Here is an 18760-nt window from a genome sequence, read left to right as displayed (position 1 = left end):
TTTACGTATGTATATATACATGGGTTAATACACACACAAATACTTTCTTGAATTGTCAGCTGAGATAACCTAGAAACAGTCACACCTCAGAAGCAACAAGGACATCCAGCACCCAGATGTTAGTTTCCAATGCTATTCTCCAAAGGAACCAGGGATCCCTGGAGAAATGGCTGATTATATGGCAACAGCAGGAAATATACAAAATGAGCCTGGAGCATCTCTTAGTACTGGAAAGTAAGGAAGTGTTACAATAAACAAGAAAAAAAAAGATGGGAAATGCCAAAGGGGCACAAACATCATCTGAAAAAGTCCTCAATAGCCAGTAGTGGAAAAATTTGAGCAAAACCAAAACAAAATGGTATCAAATTATAAGACAAAATACAAAATAAATATGCATGTATTCATACTGATATGAATGAATGAATGAATGAATGAATAAATAAATAAAGAGACTAGACAAATCTTTGTGCAAAGGAATTCCAAATAACTGATTCAGATAATCTGCCATCAAGGATGCCAATAATAATGTTGTTCAATGTATAAATAAAGGCCATTGAATCAAATGTAGAAGCATAATTACCATATGGTGTATGATGGTAGGCTTAAATATTGGCATCATGGATACCATACATAGTGTGTGTGTATATATAAAAGGTTATATTCATTTTTGTACAAACTATAGTATTGTATAGTATATAGTTATTATGCTATATAGCTAATATATAGTATAGTATAGTATACTAGCATACATATATACTACAACTGTGTGTGTGTGCACTATGTACTATGTATATATATAGAGAGAGAGAAAGACAGAGAGAGAGGGAGAGACAGAGAGAGTGGGAGAGAGAATAGTAATGTATATGCCCTACGTGTCTAAGTTTCAAAACACTTAAAGCAGTAGATCTAATACATTTTCATTGAATGGAATTGAGTATTTATGGGAAAAAATTAACTCTAGGAATGTAACAATAAAATGAAGAGAAAAGAACAATCTTAAAATCTATTGGAAATTAAGAAGTTTAAACAATCAATTCTGAAACATATCTGGTACAAAAAACTCAATAGCTTGAGAAAAAAATTTCAGATTGTAAAAATAAGAGAACAATACATGGCACGAGGAAAAAATAGTGCAAAAGGAGACTAGAAACTGGTGAATAGATACAATGAAATATTTTTTGCACTAAAAAGTACATATACATGCTACAAAATGGATGAACATTAAAAACATTATGCTGAGTGAAAGAAAACCACATATTGAAGGACTCCATTTCTATAGAATGTCCAAAATAGAAAAATCTATAGAGACAGGAAGTAAATAGCTACAAAGGTCTCCAAAGATGTAGGTGGGATGGGGGATTTCAGGCAGGCAGGAATGACCAATAAAGGATACGGAGTTTCTTTTTGGAAGTGATAAACATATTCTAAAATTTATGGTGGTTATGGTTGCACAACTCTGTGAAATTACTAAAAACCATTGAATTATACACCCCAAATGGGTGAATTGCATGGTATGTGAATTATACATCATGCCATTTACAAATTAAAAATAAAAAAAAATATTTGCAAGATAGCTCAGATCCTTATTTTAAAGATCATGAATGTTAGAAAAGGCCTTTCACTTTAGAAACAGAGGAAAGAGGGGTGTCATATGCAGATGTACATTTTAGAAAGATCATTTTGGCAGTAGTGTATCATATGATGTAGAAGCGGAATAATAAGACGGTATTAATATAATGAAACCAAATGTAACCAGGACTGCAATGGATGGAGTAGAAAAGTGAGAGTGACATAGTGGGTACTAGGAAGTAAAACTGAGAAGAGTCTTATTGGGTGTGGAAAATAAGACAGAGAGAAGGAGTGGGGAGGGAGAGACAGAGAAAGAGAAATTGATTTAAAGAGGCAAGTTTGAGTGCTGAATGGTAATTTTATAGTCCAATGGTATAGACAGATGGTATGAAGAATGGGAGTGGAAAAACATAAGAAGTTGATAGATTCTGCTTTGAATAAACTGAATTTATCAGGATGGGAGGTGGAAATGAAAAAAATGTAAAAAATTGATAAGCTTTGGATAAACTGTAATTTTTAAATTGGGATGGAGGATAAAAAATGTAAGAAATTCATATATTCAGCTTTGGATAAATATAAGAATAATTTGGATAAATATAAGAAGGATAGGTTTACTTTGAATAAATTCAGTTTTGAATAACTTGAGTTTGGAGTATTATGAATATATCCATGCCAAAATGTCCAAGCACCTATGGAAACTGGCTCCATACAAGTGAAGGAAGGTAAAAAACAAAACAAAACAAAACAAAACACTAAAGACTATAGAAAAACTAAAAGAGACTGAAAACTTCCAGAATATCTCTCTATTTGAGGTTGTTGTAGATGGGGCCAAAAAAACGTAGTAACAAAGAAAGTTTAAAAGAAGAAGAAAATATTGATTATAGAAGCCAAAGAAGTGAGATTCAAAAAAACAAGTAGAGGTCATCAGCATAGTCAAGAGCAATGTTCTATAAAGCTGCTGGTGAACTCTGTGATAGCAAATCCAATAGTAGTCTGTAGATAAAGACAGAACTTCAAGGAATAATAGGAAAGGAGAAGTGTGAGTGTTGTTTGCTCTTTAATAGAAGCACACAAAGAACAAAGCGAAGGGAATGTAACATATAATGCAAGAAAGACTGTTTAGTAGCAAATTGATTCAGTACTGGCTTATTCTAGCTGTGGGGCCAAAGGAAAACAGGGTTAGGGCTGCAGTTTTTTCAATCATCTCTATCTTTCCTCATTTTGCTACCATGGATTTTCATCCATAAATTGTATCCAAATCCCCCTTTGTATCAATGTGTACCATCCTCTCTCTGTATGTGTTACAGAAATTCCTTTCATCATTTCAATTGTTCATTTCACTACACTAATGAGGGCATTGAAGCTGCAAAGTACTCAATTATTCACTCAAAAGTTTTTACCTGGCAGCTTTGGTATGTATGGTAAACTCAGCACTAGCTACTAGGGTTATGATGAGCAAAAGCTGACGTAGACTCTTCATCATGTAACTAGCAATCTAATACTGATTATAAGAATTAATCAACTAATCATAAAAATAAAGATAAAGTTACTATGGTAAGTACCACTTCTAATATACTAGACTATGGTGATTAATTTTTCTTTATTATACCTTTATCCAATGGTACAATACTTATATTTCTTAGTTCTTCATAGCTTTCAGAGAATGATGCTGAACATCACTGAATTCTCATGTTACTCAGGTACCACTCAGAAACCTTGCATGATTTATCCAACATCACACAACTGCAAAGTTTGAAAGCCTGGCCTCAATGCAGGTGATCTGCTTTATAGAATTTTATCATCTTACCTTTGTATGTCTCTGAATATTAAAGAGACATCTGTGTGATCTATATGAGGCCTTGTAGAGGAGTATAAAGCAGGAAAAATGTGATATACACAGGGAAGGAATTTCTCATGTTTTCTTGGCATGGAAACTTTCCTGGAATGTTCTTTGGAAATGCATTATTAAAATGCACACTGCTTATGGAAAGTATTTAAACAATACATTCAGATCCTTAAGCCACAGGTTTTAGTTGAAGAGTGAAATCACAAAAATAAAGAACAAACGAAAGCCTAAATCATTTTTCTTTGGAAAATGTTTACAGGCATTTCTAAGTCTTGTCAGCATGACAGTTGCAGTTCATGGACTTAATGGATGGAGGACATGATAAAAACTAGGGAGGTCAAAACATACAGTGAGTAGCAGATGTTGGATTAGGCTTAAAGAACTCATGTAGGGGTTGAAATTCAGCTCAGTAGAGATGGGTTTAAGTTCTTAGGGACAAAGTGATGCAAAAAGTCAGGCTCACACATGGAAGCTTGTCAACAAAGCCCAGAAAATACCTGTACCGCTGGCATCACACTCAGGAAAAGATACTGAAGAATGTCCATCAACGTCTAGTGCTTCCATGATTTCAACAGTGATATCTATGCAGATGACTCTCCATCTTTGTCTCCAGCCACCATCTAGCTCTTCATCGCAAGATGCCCTACCTCAAACTCAACTGGACTCACCATTTTCTCTCTCAAGCCTATTACTATCCAAGTTCCTTAAGTTAGTTCCCACGTCATTCAAGTGTGAAGCCTTAGCTCTTTGACTCCTTGTAAGCCACATTCAATTGCCAGATCCTCTTGATCCTACGTCTATCTTTAAAAAAAATTTTTTTTTAACATTTAGTCATTATTGAGAGACAGAGAGAGCCAGAGCATGAGCATGGGAGGGGCAGAGAGAGGGGGAGACACAGAATCCAAAGCAGGCTCCAGGTTCCGAGCTGTCAGCACAGAGCCCGACATGGGGCTTGAACCCACAAGCAGTGAGATCATGACCTGAGCCAAAGTCAGACACCCAACTGACTGAGCCACCCAGGTGTCCCGATCCTATGTCTATCTTAACTCTGAGATGCAATGCACAACCTCCTTTCTATAAGCATGGTTGTTATCTTGGTTGGGGCCATATCACTTCTCACCTATTGATGTGATGGCCTCTTAGTTAGCCTTTCTCTATTATCTTTCCTTCCTAATTCACTTTAAAACCTATTGTGAATGTACTCTTGATAAATGGTTATAATTATTCAGAGACCCCCCCCAAAAAAACCTCAAAATTAACCCCTACTCCACATAGAATATATAAAATAAAATAAATATACAATATAAAATAAAATCCAAACTAGCAGCTTGGGATTCAATAATATCCATCCTTTGGCCTCAGTAATGTTTCCAAAATTATCCCCTAACCTTTCTCCAGACTCTGCACCCGATCTTGCCTATCTGCTATTTGATATGTTAAGTTCTACTTTTTCTTGTCAAGGTACCTTTCTGGATGGTTATTACCTCTATTTGGAATGTCTGCCATCCAATGAATATCTCTATGCCAAAACTCTACCTATTTTCAATTCTATTTTATAAAGCCTTCCAAGGCATTGAAGTTAAGCCAAATGGACTCTTTCTTTCCCCAAACTCCCATAGCCTTTTATTTCTTTAAAAAAAATTATTTTGGTGGGTGCCTGGGTGGCTCAGTTAGTTAAGTGTCTGACTTCAGCTCAGGTCATGATCTTGTAGTTCATGGGTTCAAGCCTCATGTTGGGCTCTGTGCTGACAGCTCAGAGCCTGGAGCCTCCTTCAGATTCATGTCTCCCTCTCTCTCTGCCCCTCCCTAGCTTTTGCTGTCTGTCTGTCTGTCTGTCTGTCTCTCTGTCTCTCAAAAATAAATAATAAAACATCAAAAAAATGATTTTGGTATGTGTCTTAAGTCCCCCTCCTGAATTTTACCATTCTCAAGGGTATGATTGGTTCTTACCCATTCAGAAAGATCCAAACCACTATTTCAGTGTATGAAAGACAAGGCCACTGGTATTTCTGAACAAGTGAATATTTTACAGATTCAAACACCAAGTTCTGTAGGAGCTACACAGCATGCCCAAGGTCACACAGCTGTGAGAGGAGGGCCTCACTTCCAAGTCCCCTGACTTCTCCCTTGTGACTTTTGCCTTACAACAGCTGCCTCAAGTTGACCCACAGGTCTCAGCATATCCCATGGGTATTTTTTTTTTACCTTTTAATCAATCCATATATACGCTTTCTCCCAGACATTGGTGAAAAACCAAATACGTGCACTTTTTCTGTTTCATATAATGATGTTTTCTGCCCTCTAGGATCTCAGTTCCACTGAGCACAACAGTACTGCTGTGTTTTCCTTGGATGCCAACATGAAATTTAGCTGAACTCCTCCTAACCCCTTGCATCTTGGACTTTGGGCTGCAAGTCGCTTGGGTTTCCCAGTTGCCTCACAAGTACTTTCTGGTTTCAACCCGGTTGGAAATATTGAGACAAGAGTCTCTCTCAGAGTGTAGTGTTTGATCACTTTTACTTTTTTGAGTTGGAGGGAAGCAAAGCCTTTAAAAACAAATAAACAACAGTTAATCAAGCTTTTGATCCTCCTCAAAAGTTTGAACTCCGTTCCAGTTTGAGGCAAAAATTTAGGTCAGCTCTCATTTTATTTATTTGTTTCGAATTTTTCAAGGGAGCCCTTCACCTAGGACGCCCCAGGGCACAAACACAGTAACACACACAAGCACACATACTCACATACAATAACCATGTTATTTAAAATTCATCCACCTCTCCATAGAAGCACTGCAATTTCCAAACAGTTAAAAGTAACAATAACAATAATAACAAAGCAACTCCAAAACCAACAGCATTTTATCAGCTCATCTTTCACTGGAACTTGCCCCAGTTGCTTTTGTGGTGTGATTTAAGTGATGATCCAGAAAGGTTCCCCTATCCTCAAATATCCCCAAAGTCATCCTATCATCTGATGTGAAACCCCCAACATTAGAAATGTAGCCCTTTGAATGGTAACATTAATCTCAAAAAATCCTTTAATGTCCTAGGAGAGGTATTATTAAGCCATTGACACCTCATTGTGAATTAGTTTATAGGAGATTAAGGAGTGAGTCATACTTAAGATCTTGAGGGAACTCCCCACAAAGACACTTGCTCACTACCGCCCAAACCCTTTCTTCTACAAGCCTGTATGTTCTACATTTATTCAGTGCTGTTTGCTTACCAAAACTGCCAACCCCTGAAACTACCTAGAATTTGTTTAACAATTTAAGGCTTCACTTTAAGTTCACTTTTTGTATAAGTACTAGGATGGAATGTCTACCGTGTACCAGATCTTTACACTGCATTGTTTGTTTCCTTTTTTGGTGACTGTACAGGGGTGAATGTGGGATAAATATATATCATATATCCTATCTGCCTAATTAACAGAGTTCTGTGACTTCCTCAAGGGTAAGGGCTGTGTCACATGCATCTTTACATATCTAATGGCCAATAGGAATTCCTGAATGGGGGACCCTTATTTCTTGTATCTGCTTCAGTTCGGGCCACAATTAAAGCAGAATGGGGTGGTATTCTGGAGCTATTATCTGAGGTGCCAGTGAAACAACCAAGTGGAGGTAAGCATCAGTAAGATGCTGAAGGTCAATACATAGGTTTCTCCTGAGCCACATTTGGAAATAAATGAGTGAATTATATCAAAGCTCTAAAAAAGGTACATGAGTATATGATTGAGGGCATAGGAGGAATGATAAGCAATCCAGAGCAAAAAAGTAACTTTCTTCAACAGATACAACAAACAGAGATCAAACTATGCAGAAGCAGACAGGTGAGTGGGTGGAAAGGGTCAGAAATTTAATGGTAGACTACATCAAGTTTCTCATAAAAAGGCTGCAAGGTTACATGATTAGAATGCAGTATAATATACGTGTAAGGGCCAAAAGAATAAAAGTAAAGTTTTGGGAATATCTTCCAAAGGGAAAGGAAAGCTATTCACAGAGAAACAAATTATTGGTATTCAGTGTTGAGGGCTGCACTTCGCTGGGCACACACACATTTGCAGCAGCACCACAAAGCTGTATTAAAGGGTAACAAGTAATATTTGCCATGGTAATTAATTTGTCCTGTTCCAACTCGATTTTGTGTGTAAGAGGTAAGAATACTAAATTCACTGACTTCTTTTCATTAAACAGAACCACAAGTCTTCTAAATAAACTGTCATTTATCTCTCCATATAAAATGTGTACTTAAGACATCTTAAGGGATCTATAGATTTCCTCTCCACCCTATCCTCAATAGTAAGGCAGGAGACAATATGATGCTGCATAAAGAAATAAGAAATTGGGAATTCAATGATTTGTGCCATGGTACCTGAGAATGGAGATCCAGTTAACAAATGGTTGTAACAGACAGTTGACTCTTAAATAACATGGGTTTGAACCGCACGGGTCTACTTTCACATAGATTTTTTTCGGTAAATAGAGCATAGCACTATAAAGATCTTCTCTCTTCCTTATGATTTTCTTAGTAATTCTCTTTTCTCTAGCTTACTGTATTGTAAAAATACAGTGTATAATACATATAGCATACAAAATATGTATTAATCCACTATATTATTGGTAAGGCTTTCAGTCAACAAACTATTAGTAGTTGAGTCTGGGGGGAGTCAAAAGTTAAATGCTGATTTTCAACTGCATGCTGGGGTAGAGAATGTGTTGGTGATCCTTAACCCCCATATTATTCAAGGGTCAGCTATATACTACCAAAGAGGAGTATAATGGAGATTGTGTCATACAGAATTGTTTGGCCACTGAATTTAAGGACTAAAAGAAACATTATAGGTTCTTAGCCTGGTAAGCCTGAACCAAGGCTGCACATTAGAATTTCATGGGAACCTTTACAGTAAAAATACCATACTGAAGTCTCACTCCCAGAGGTTTTGGTTTACTTAACATGTTGTGGTAGCCGGGGAACAATATTTTGAAAAGCTTCTTGGGTGATTTTAATGTGTAATCATGGTTGGAAACCTATCCCAATTCCTTCTTAATCTGGGTAATAAGATTTAAATCCAAAGCTATCAGCTATTTGGCCTTTAGGGCATAGCTAGTGGCAGAGGAAGAAAAGAAACTTCTCTTTAGCACAGAGATTTGGACACACCATAAGATAAGTCATGTATCCCCTGAAATGTGACTGCTCTCTACCTTGCAAGTTTCTTTTTGAAATCACATGGTAAAACAGTAATCAGATACTACTACACACCTATTAAAATGGCCCAGATCCTAAACAGAAACTCCCACTTACTGTTGATGGGAAATCAAAATGGTACAGCCACTATGGAAGACAGTTTGATAGTTTCTTACAAAACTAAACATACTCTAGCCACATAATTCATTCCTCGGTTTACCCAATTGAGATGAACACTGATGTCCACACAAAATTCTGCACACAAATGTTTATAGCAACTCTATCTATAATTGCCAAAACTGGGAACCAAGATATTCTTCAGTAATTGAATTAATAAATAAATTTTGGTACATCCAGACGATGAAATATTATTCAGCAATAAAAAGAAAAGAGCTATCAAGCTATGAAAATATATGGGACAAACTTAAATGCATATTAATAAGTGAAAGAAGCCACTATAAAAAGGCTGCATACTGTATGATTCCAACTATATGACATTCTGGAATAGGCAAAACTATGAGACAGTATAAATACTATTGGTTTCCAGTAGGTGAGGGTGAAGTGGAGAGGAAGGATTAGGCAAAGTACAGAGAATTTTCAGGGAAATGAAACCACTCTGTAGATACTATAGTGGTAAATACATGTCATTATACATTTGTCCAAATGCAGAATGTACAATACCAAGAGTGAAACCTAATACAAACTATGGACTCTGGGTGATAATGATGAGTGAATATAGGTTCATCAATAGTTACAAATGTACCATTTTTCTGGGAAACGTTAATACTGGGGGAGGTTGTATATGTGTGAGGGCAAGGGTTTTATAAGAAATTTCTGTATATTTTCAATTTTTCTGTGAACTTCCAACTGACCCCAAACCAAGGTCTGTTTAAAAAAACATATGGAAATTAAAAGTCCTAGTCCCAGAGAGAGCAGCCTACTGGGGTTCTCAAAAGATTCACAAGGCTTCTCAGGGCTTGTCATCCTACATCACAGTCTCTCACTGCTTCTTCCATAAGACTACTTTCTGTATACTACGTGTGGGAAGTTCCATAACTGGTTAGAACAGGATGAGCCTTTCCTCCAACCATCAAGAGAAGAAGTGGCTGTGGAGTAGTTGATAAGAACCGAAAAAAGTGTTTTTACAATATTAAAACCTATCAGAAATATGAGTTACAATTAGGACCGAGAGTAATGGTTGCCATAGCCAGACAGACCCAACTTATTATTTACTGTCTGAGAGAAAGGGATGGAAGGAAAGTGTGAGGGAGAAAAGACAGAACACAAACTCTAGAGAGGAAAACATGTGTGTGCTAAACATGAAATGCTTTTCATGCCCAACTGCTGCCTGAAGCCAGACCATCATTTACATGGACTACTATGTGGCTAACCCAGTTGCTGTCACATGAGTCATACTTTCTTCTCCAATGATACCCATATCCAAACTCTGGAAATGCACCAACAGAAAACTCTTGAAATCTCGAATGAGTTGTGGTCTTTCTCCTACATGGCAATGGTAGTTATGAAAAAACAAAAAGTCACATTACTCAAAAGTACTTACTTTCAAAAATATCCCTAATACAATCTTGGAAATTGAAGGAGAAGATCAGCGAGACCCCAAAAAGATAGTGATGATCAAACCAACTTGAAATAAACTTCTTTAAGTTAGGGGTTTAGTGGCAATCAAAGATGGTTATGTCAGGGTGCCTGGGTGGCTCAGTCAGTTAAGTATCTGACTCTGGATTTCAGCTCAGGTTATGGTTCATGAGATCGAGCCCTGTGTCAGGCTCTGTGCTGGCGATGCAGAGCCTGCTTGATATTCTCTCTCTGTCTTTCTGTCTGCCCCTCCCCCATGAACACATGCATGCTCTCTCTCTCTCTCTCTCTCTGACTCTCTCTTTCAAAATAAATAAACTTAAAAAAAGATGGATATGCCATAAAGCTAATGAAGGTTAAGTTCAGGGTCCTTGACTTTATACAAACTCTTTCAAGGCTCAGAGTGTTCTCACAAAGTCATATGTGCTTCTCTTTTTTAATTTTTAGAAACAAGACATTTAAAGACATTTAATTAACATTGATTATAACTATTTGTTTCCTTTCCAACCTCTTTGTCACACTTCTCATGTGGAGTGGCACTGGAGTGCCACAAGGGTTAGGGGGATGGGGTTAAGAGATGGTTGAGTTGGAGGATACATTTACTTTGGGAATACTGAGATACATGCTTGTCTTTGCAGTTTGTTTCAAGCATTGTTAATGTGTGGCTGAATTCTCGTGTAGGAGTCACATCTAAGAACACTGGTTTAGTTCCCACACTGCAGGGCCAGAGGTCATATTAGGCCATAAATCTATCCTATGGTTTCTAGTACTGAACCTATGTAGATAGTGGAGGAGAAATAAGATTAGAAGTGTATGTAGTCAGATGCTGGCCTGTGCCAAGACTCTCCCAATATTTAGTTGTATAAAACTATAGCTAGAATAAACGCGGAGTGGGGTACGATTGAGATGCATCTGACAGTTAAATAATAAAAATATTATCTTATTTTCTCTGTATATTTTTCCATATATTTTGTGATGCTGGTGGAATTTATCAACTTTTTTTAAATAAGTACATTTTTATTATTTATTTTATTATCTTAAACAGACTCACTTTAATATTGTTCCTTGATTTTACTTTTATTTTGTTTTGTCCTTTTGGAGAAGGAAATTTTCTTCTAAATATTTTGCACTGAATAATATCTAAGACATTCAAAAATACATAAAATGTATATTGTGGAACATACAACAAAGGTTTATTTGTTAGTTTTAAATAATGTGATGTGTGTTATAAACATGGCATGTATGATCATATGACATTTGGCTTTTGGTCTTCTCTCTGCCTCCTTAACTTTTTGACTTTGGGAAAGTCAATTAGTATAACTTTCAGTATTTTCCTTCTAAATGATCCTCAGCCCTCCCTACTTCATGGAGGATGCTTTATGGTCAAAACATTTGAAGAGGGGAGAAATATAAAAGAAAAGTATAAGTTATTTTTGTAAGCAGGATGGGATTTTCTTCTACCCTGTGACTTTTCTTCTTTAACCCTACTGGGAAGTGGTCTTTTGCAAAATAGACATTCTGCTCCAAGGCAGTCACATTAGCAAGAGACGATAGGTAATCCAATCTTCAGATTCTGACAGACTTACTTTTATTTCCTTGGAGGATCATAAAGACACAGTACTGGCCCCATAACGTAGATTTGGGAACAATGATGTCTGTGGTCATGACCTCACAATATTCCACCAGATGGAGCCAGAGATTGAAGAGATGGCTGAAAAAGGAAGGGAAAGGAAGACCACTCCTCATCTAAGGATGGTTCCATTTGGACCCCAAAACAACTTGGAGTTTGGTGTGAGTTCATGTTAACCAAATAGACTATACTTTCTGGATAGGATGACATTTGCACATGCTTCAAGATATTGCAAGGAAGAAATAAAGTGATGTATTATAAAGATAACAAATTGGGAAATCATTTTATAAACTGAAAATACTCTACCAATATAAATATGTTACTATTCCTATTGTTAATATTTTTGAGGGATTTTACTTAGTAGCATTATATCTGAACAACAAGCTTAGAAATCAATCCACCATCACTCATTGAGCATGAACCAACAGGATGTGAAGTTTCAGAGAGGAAAGATAACTTATTTTTACAAAACTCACATTCCTTATGGGCTTATAGAATATGTCTATGTAACCCAAATAATCAGGATATGTTAAATGGCTCAGCCTCACATTAGGATCTCATTTGTAGAAACACGGGATATTAAATACAATAAAAAAGTACTTGCGCCCCTACAAGATTATTAAATGGGTGTACATTTTACCCCCTATAAGAGCACTTCTGAAAACAAATTCAGCTCATCTTTTTCTACAATTCTTGTATCTCTCAGGAGCTCTAGTGCCTCTCTTTCTCAACACTTCTCAGTCTCTCATTGAATTTCCTTCTTGATACTCTTATTCCAGGAAGAATATGTGTGCTACTCATACTGGGACACTCTAGGATAGTCAGAAACTTAGCAGTAACATGAAACTATTCTTTAATACATTTAGAAGTAAACACACAATGTCTTATGAGAAGTCTAGTTCTTCACTCTCTCTCACTACTTCCTCTACCCCCAACCCCCAAAAGACATCTAGTAGATAATTTCTAGTGAATAATACTCTCATCTTACTGGATTTCTAGAAAGGTTGGATTCATATAGGAAAGAACTCTGATACAGATTGTTTTAATTATTAAACTGTCTTCATTACTTTTATTCTATTATTCCTATTCTAATATCAGAATAGGAAATGCTACCAACTATTTCTGTGTGTCTGAGATATTTGTTGTAGACAGAATCCAGGTGAGAATTCTGACATGGGAAATGAAACTTTGGAAAAAAATGTTGAAGCAGGAGGCTACCAATGGGTGATCCACCTCTAGACAGACAGAGACTCCCAGTAGATAACCCTTTGTGACTCTGGAGGCTTCCAGAGCGGTTTGGTAATATAATCTCCTCAAAATCAAACTGAGAACAAAGTCACTATATGGTCTTTTTTTTGTAATCAAATCTGGTGGAACAGGTAATTTCTAGGTTTCTCATTAAAAATCCTATTTTATGTTCAATGAATAGACAATGATTAAACAATTATCCTGGTATCCCAGTGTAGCTTAATTCTGTTAGATTGAGAATGGGAGGATCATAAGTCAAATCAAAATATGGGAAAAAATAATAAGACCTCATTCTAAGCTTCTTCAAGGGATTTGGGAAAATCAACATAGCCAGTGACTTGATTTGAAAGTCACTTCCTTTTTTTAGATTGCACTTTAAATGTCCCATACTTATTCTTAGGGACTGTTGGCCAAACCACTGCCACTCCCACCTCTTAATAAGAAAGATTCCAGCATCCTAAACAGAAAGCTTTCTCATGGCAATTATCCTTAGGTACCTGTTACCTAGGAATTTGTTTGTCAGTTATGAGTTAGTGAGTAATTTTAAAAAGGGATATTTAAAAAATTTAGGATTAACCTGGATGGTAGAATGTCTATACCAATCATTCTAGCTTTCTCTCTCACAATGTGAATTATTTCAGCAACATGACACAGCCCTTTCCCTAGACAACCAAAATCTTCAATCTTGCTGTGCTGTTGGCCTTGGCATTTTAGATAATGTGTTCCAGCACTTTTATAATTGAAAATTTAACCTGATCCCCCCCACCACCACCACCATCTTTCCTTTATTTCCTTTAGCCCCTGTGCTACTACCTAAATTTCCAAAGTTTGAGATTTAGGGGGGAAAAATCTCATTGTAGGTAAAGTTAGGGAACAAATAGATAAATAAAACAAAGAAGCTTACAATCTATTTTGGGTGACCCAAAAAACATTTTTTAGAAAGTGAACAAGTCACTCTTACTCTTCCAGAAAGAAAGACTCTCTTCTCCTATTTTTCAACTCTCCACACAGTGATAAGGAAATTCTCTTTCTAGGAGGCACAAAAGGTAAACTCTCCCTTACCATGATTCTGCTATGAGAGTTGCCAACTCTCCTGTTCAGTACTTAAATGGCTTCCCCCATTTTATAATACATCAATGTAGCAAAAGTTGAATGTTTAAAAAAGCAAAAACTTGGATTGGAATTATTACAAACCACCATCTTCTTTTGAATCCCATAGGAAATAATTTGCCATAAAACAGGCTGGAAATTATCTCATGATTGAAGTTTATTTTTGCTGTCTTTTTCAAATCTCTCTCTCTCTCTCTCTCTCTCTCTCTCTATATATATATATATATATATATATACACACACACACACACATACATATATATGTATATAATCTATACCTGTATACATATACATAGATGTATGTATTTATGTATTTTTGTTTTGATTTTTAGGGAAAAAAGGAATTCATATATTAAAGAAAAGTTATCTGTGAATTATTCCACTTAGATTAGTATACTTGACATTAACTCTTTGGATTGAAACATACTTTTTTCAAATAATAGGTGGACTGTACACTCAAGGGTCAATTCAAGTAGCATTTAAAGAGGCCAAAGTTAACACTTTGGAGAGAGGCAAACACTTCTCCATTCAACAATCACTTGTTTGTAAACGCTGTCAGTTGCTAGAAATATGGCCTCACACATTGCCATCATATATGATGTATGAACATATCCATATACACATACATATACATTTCATTCTAAAATCCTCACGAAACTAAATTTTCTTCTTTCCAGAAGTTTTCTTTGGATTTGCTCATAATTTTCCAATCCAGAATTATGTAAATAAATTATATCATACAAAGCAATATGTTCAAGGAGTTACTACATTAAGTAAGCAAACGTCATAAAAAAAAACCTGCAAAAACAAAGTCCCTCATTCAGGTTCTTTTGAAACATGTTTATTCTTGGGAATTCATTCACTTTTTAAACCTTCTTACCTTTAAACTGTTTCCAAGCTCAAACAGCCCCGGAAGGAACAGATTTGCCTGAAGCTATACCACCCTGAGAGGATCTCCTTAAATTTTACAATTGTCAGGTGGGAGATAGGGGCAGGGTTCTGTGTGAGCTAGATGGAAATCTGCAGCACACCTGCAGTAGAGGAGTTAGGGAGTGGGGGCAATGACTCAGGTCTGGATCAGGCGTTTAAACTCAGGATATGCAGGCGGTTGCTCATTTAAACAAATATAATAATAATAATAATAATAAAACAAAACAAGTCTTTGGCATAATGTCATTCAGAGAAGGAATGTTAATCCTTTTGTTTGGTCTGGAACTTTTGTTGGAACTTTATAATCTGCTTCCCTCCATTTCACCTTTAAATTGACGTGAACAGGATCCCTCTTCACTTCCTATCCTCCCTAACCCATTAGACCCATTAGCAGCTGTGCTCCATCCCAGAAACGAAGGGCTCATCCAGTATTGCTCCCTTACTGTCTTGCAAATGAAAGTGTGAGCCATAGTTGGTTTAGTGGGTCTCATAAATATCTTGTGTTAGTTCTTTTCCTTATATGGGTAGACCTAGACATATGTGGAAAGGGTAAGCCATTTCCCTCAGAATCTTAACAATATTTGGCTCTTCATGACAACCTGGTCATCCTGACTTTAATGCATTTGCTGTATACTTACATGACATGATACACTTTGCAAGACAAAACCCACCATTCATTCTTTGAAGAGAAGTATTATAAAGTTCACTTTCCATTGAAACCAATATTCTGGTAACAACAGGCATTATCTCTTTTAGAAATACAGCACCAGAAGTCTCTCAATCTCTTTTTAGATCATGACAGTGACCTCTTGTCAGGTTGAGGAAAAAGAAAAGCAAACTTTGAAGCTTTTCTCTGCCTCATTTCCCTACAGGAAAGTGATCAAATACCCTGCCTCATATCTCCTAGGAAGCATGTCTACAATAGATAGGGATTATGATTATATTGAGTATGCATCTACAATCAGGGTTCAACATGCAAGAAATAGCATTTTTAAAGTTTTTCTTTAAAATCAATTAAATCAAGGCACCTGGGTGGCTCAGTTGGTTAAGGGTCCAACTCTTGATTTCAGCTCAGGTCATGACCTTAAGGTTTGGTTCATGAAATTGAGCCAGGCATTGGGCTCTGTGCTTGGGATTCTCTCTTCCCTCTCTGTTTCTCTCTCTCTCAAAATAAACACTTTTTAAAAAAATAACAAAATAAAATCAATTAAATCTTGCTCTGAGACTTCATCAGGTCCTGCTGGTAGAGAATATATCTTTAGCCATGAAAAGAGAGCCCTTCCTCTCATCTAGTGTTATCTAAGAATCCAGGAGGCTTGTGTGGTATTTGGAAAATGGAAGCCAGGATATGTCCCTGTCACTCCATCATAATCAATAATAATCAAACCCCTTCCTAGGTCTGCCAGATTAAATGCAGGGCACCTAGCTAATTTTGAATTTCAGGTAAGCATTGAGTAATTTTTAGCAAAAATATGTCACAAATAAGCAATTCAATGTACACCAGAAATTCAAATTTTATTGAGTGTCCTATATTTTTATGTACTAAATCTTACAACCCTACTTGTTGCCTGAAACTGCAAATCCTATTGATAAGCATTGGTTCCAAACTCTGAAGGCTGTTCTGCCCCAAACTCAGATTTTGCAAATTCTAGGAGACACAACCCAGGCTTGTCTTCTATCCTCTTGGATACAACACAGAGTAGTTTTAGTTGGTCTTAGCGTCTTTAATGGTTACATTCTATCCATACTTGTCTGGGAGTCTTCAAGGTTTCCATAAAACATGTGCTTAGAATCCAGATAGCCCAAAGAAAACGTCTACTTTTAATTCTGTCACATAAACCACTCTGGAGACAACAAAGTGTTTGAGAATTGGAAGAGAGGAAAGGAAAAATAAAAGGGATCATAACGCAAATTAGTATCTCAATATAGCTTTCTGACAAATAGCAATTTAAAGAGAAGCCCCATCTAATAAATGTGGACATCTTTTTTTGTCTTTCTCATTGTATTTACAAGGCACATATCATAATTCAGTAAAAATCACAACACTCTTGAATAAACCACTGTAGAGTCTCTATATTTCATACCTTTACAGGATGGTTGTAAGAACCTGCAGGTGGGTTGAAGCTGATGGGGCGATTGTACTTGCCTTGTACTGAGTCAATAAATCTTCCCATCTATGTAGCCTAGTTTTCTCTCAATTGACCTAGAGGGAGAATCAAAGTCTATCTTTTTTAAATAATTAAACTAGAACCATGCAACAAAATCATGGGTGGTGGTCTGTCTCAGTTGTGAAGAACATTTAAATTGGGAGTTGGAAAATCTGGGTGGGACAAGTTGGTGAACCTCCAATCATGTGATCTAGTCTTCTAAACCTAAGTAAATTCAACAAGCTTATAGAGATGTAATGGGGTAGTTTAATATAATGGGATCAGGCTAATTAATAAGCACTCTAATTATTCACCACTCCCTGATGGGTGGGAAGAATGTGTTTCCGTATAGAAAAACCATCAATGTCCTTCACAAATGTAAGAAATAATACTCTGGAATTTCAAGACTTCAGAAGACCCTCATATGTCTGTCTTAAATAGGAGTGATTCATCCATGGCTTTCTCTGAGCGCATTTCCATTCTTGAAGGAAAAAACAGGAAGAAAGAACAGTCTTACTGTTTATTGTCCAAGTTCCTGCCAAACACTTTGCCTAAAAAATCTTTCTTCCTCATGTAAGGCCTGATATGCAGCTGTTTCTAAATCAGGAACCTGATCTACTTTCTTCTGATGAGTGGGAAAAGTACAATATCACAAGGAAGGTCTAGGGATGGGGGAGATATTTCTAGGACCTTGAAACTGTTGTTAGAAGCTCAGATTAAGAAAATGCTGGCTTTCTCTTCCCCTCCCATTCCCTACTATTTTTTAAATTATTTTTTAAAAATAACTATTTACTCTGCATTCCATCAGAGAAACAGGATATCCCAGGGCCAGTGGAAATACATACAGGGCTCATATAGGTATTTTAAGATGTCGGAATCTAAGGAAACTATGTATATTTTAATTAGAACAGATTCAGATGCTTTGACAAGTCTTGAAAGAATAACATATGAGGCATTCCAGGTTTACCCTGAAGTCAAGCTCAGTATTTCCAGCCTTTGAAGTTGCTGATTTACACACATCTGTGATGGGCTCAGCTGGACCCACCACTTACAGACAACTTCAGAGTCACAGGCCCCAGGTCCACTGCATTTAAAGGGTCTGATAGAACAGTACTATTCATCCCAGTATGTATATTAGAATCACACAGGGAACATTCCAAAAATTTCAATGCCCAGGCTGCATCCCAAATCAATCAAATCACAATCTCCAGGGGTGGTAGCCAGATACTAGTGTTTTTTAAATTTCCCAGATGTGAGGTTAAGTATGAGAATAAATGAATTTTAAAGCATCGATGGAATTAAGATTCATAATGGGCAAATCTTGACATGCATTCTGAATGCTTACCTATGATGAGGCCTGTGGGGGCTTATGGGGGTAACTAAAATGAAGGAAGACAACCCCCCAACCTCAGGGACCTAGGAACAAGTAAAGCTCCCAAGTGAGGCTGCCCTTTAAGCTCCTAAGAAAGCAATATGCTCTCTATACAAGATGGAGGGAGTATAG

The 18760-nt window shown here is 36.6% G+C and overlaps 1 long non-coding RNA gene across 1 annotated transcript in view; it reads right to left on the bottom strand.

The window, feature by feature from the left end:
* LOC123384359 overlaps positions 1 to 15134 on the bottom strand; it is a 114665-nt gene extending 99531 nt beyond the window's left edge. The window contains exon 1 of the long non-coding RNA XR_006595352.1: positions 15060 to 15134. This is a non-coding gene — a long non-coding RNA (uncharacterized LOC123384359). The remainder of the gene's footprint in view (positions 1 to 15059) is intronic.
* Positions 15135 to 18760: the final 3626 nt, after the last annotated feature.

Source organism: Felis catus, chromosome A3, assembly GCF_018350175.1.
Source record: "Felis catus isolate Fca126 chromosome A3, F.catus_Fca126_mat1.0, whole genome shotgun sequence".
NCBI lineage: Eukaryota > Metazoa > Chordata > Mammalia > Carnivora > Felidae > Felis > Felis catus.
Note: the sequence above shows the minus strand (reverse complement) of the source record. Positions and strands in the feature narration are given on the sequence as shown.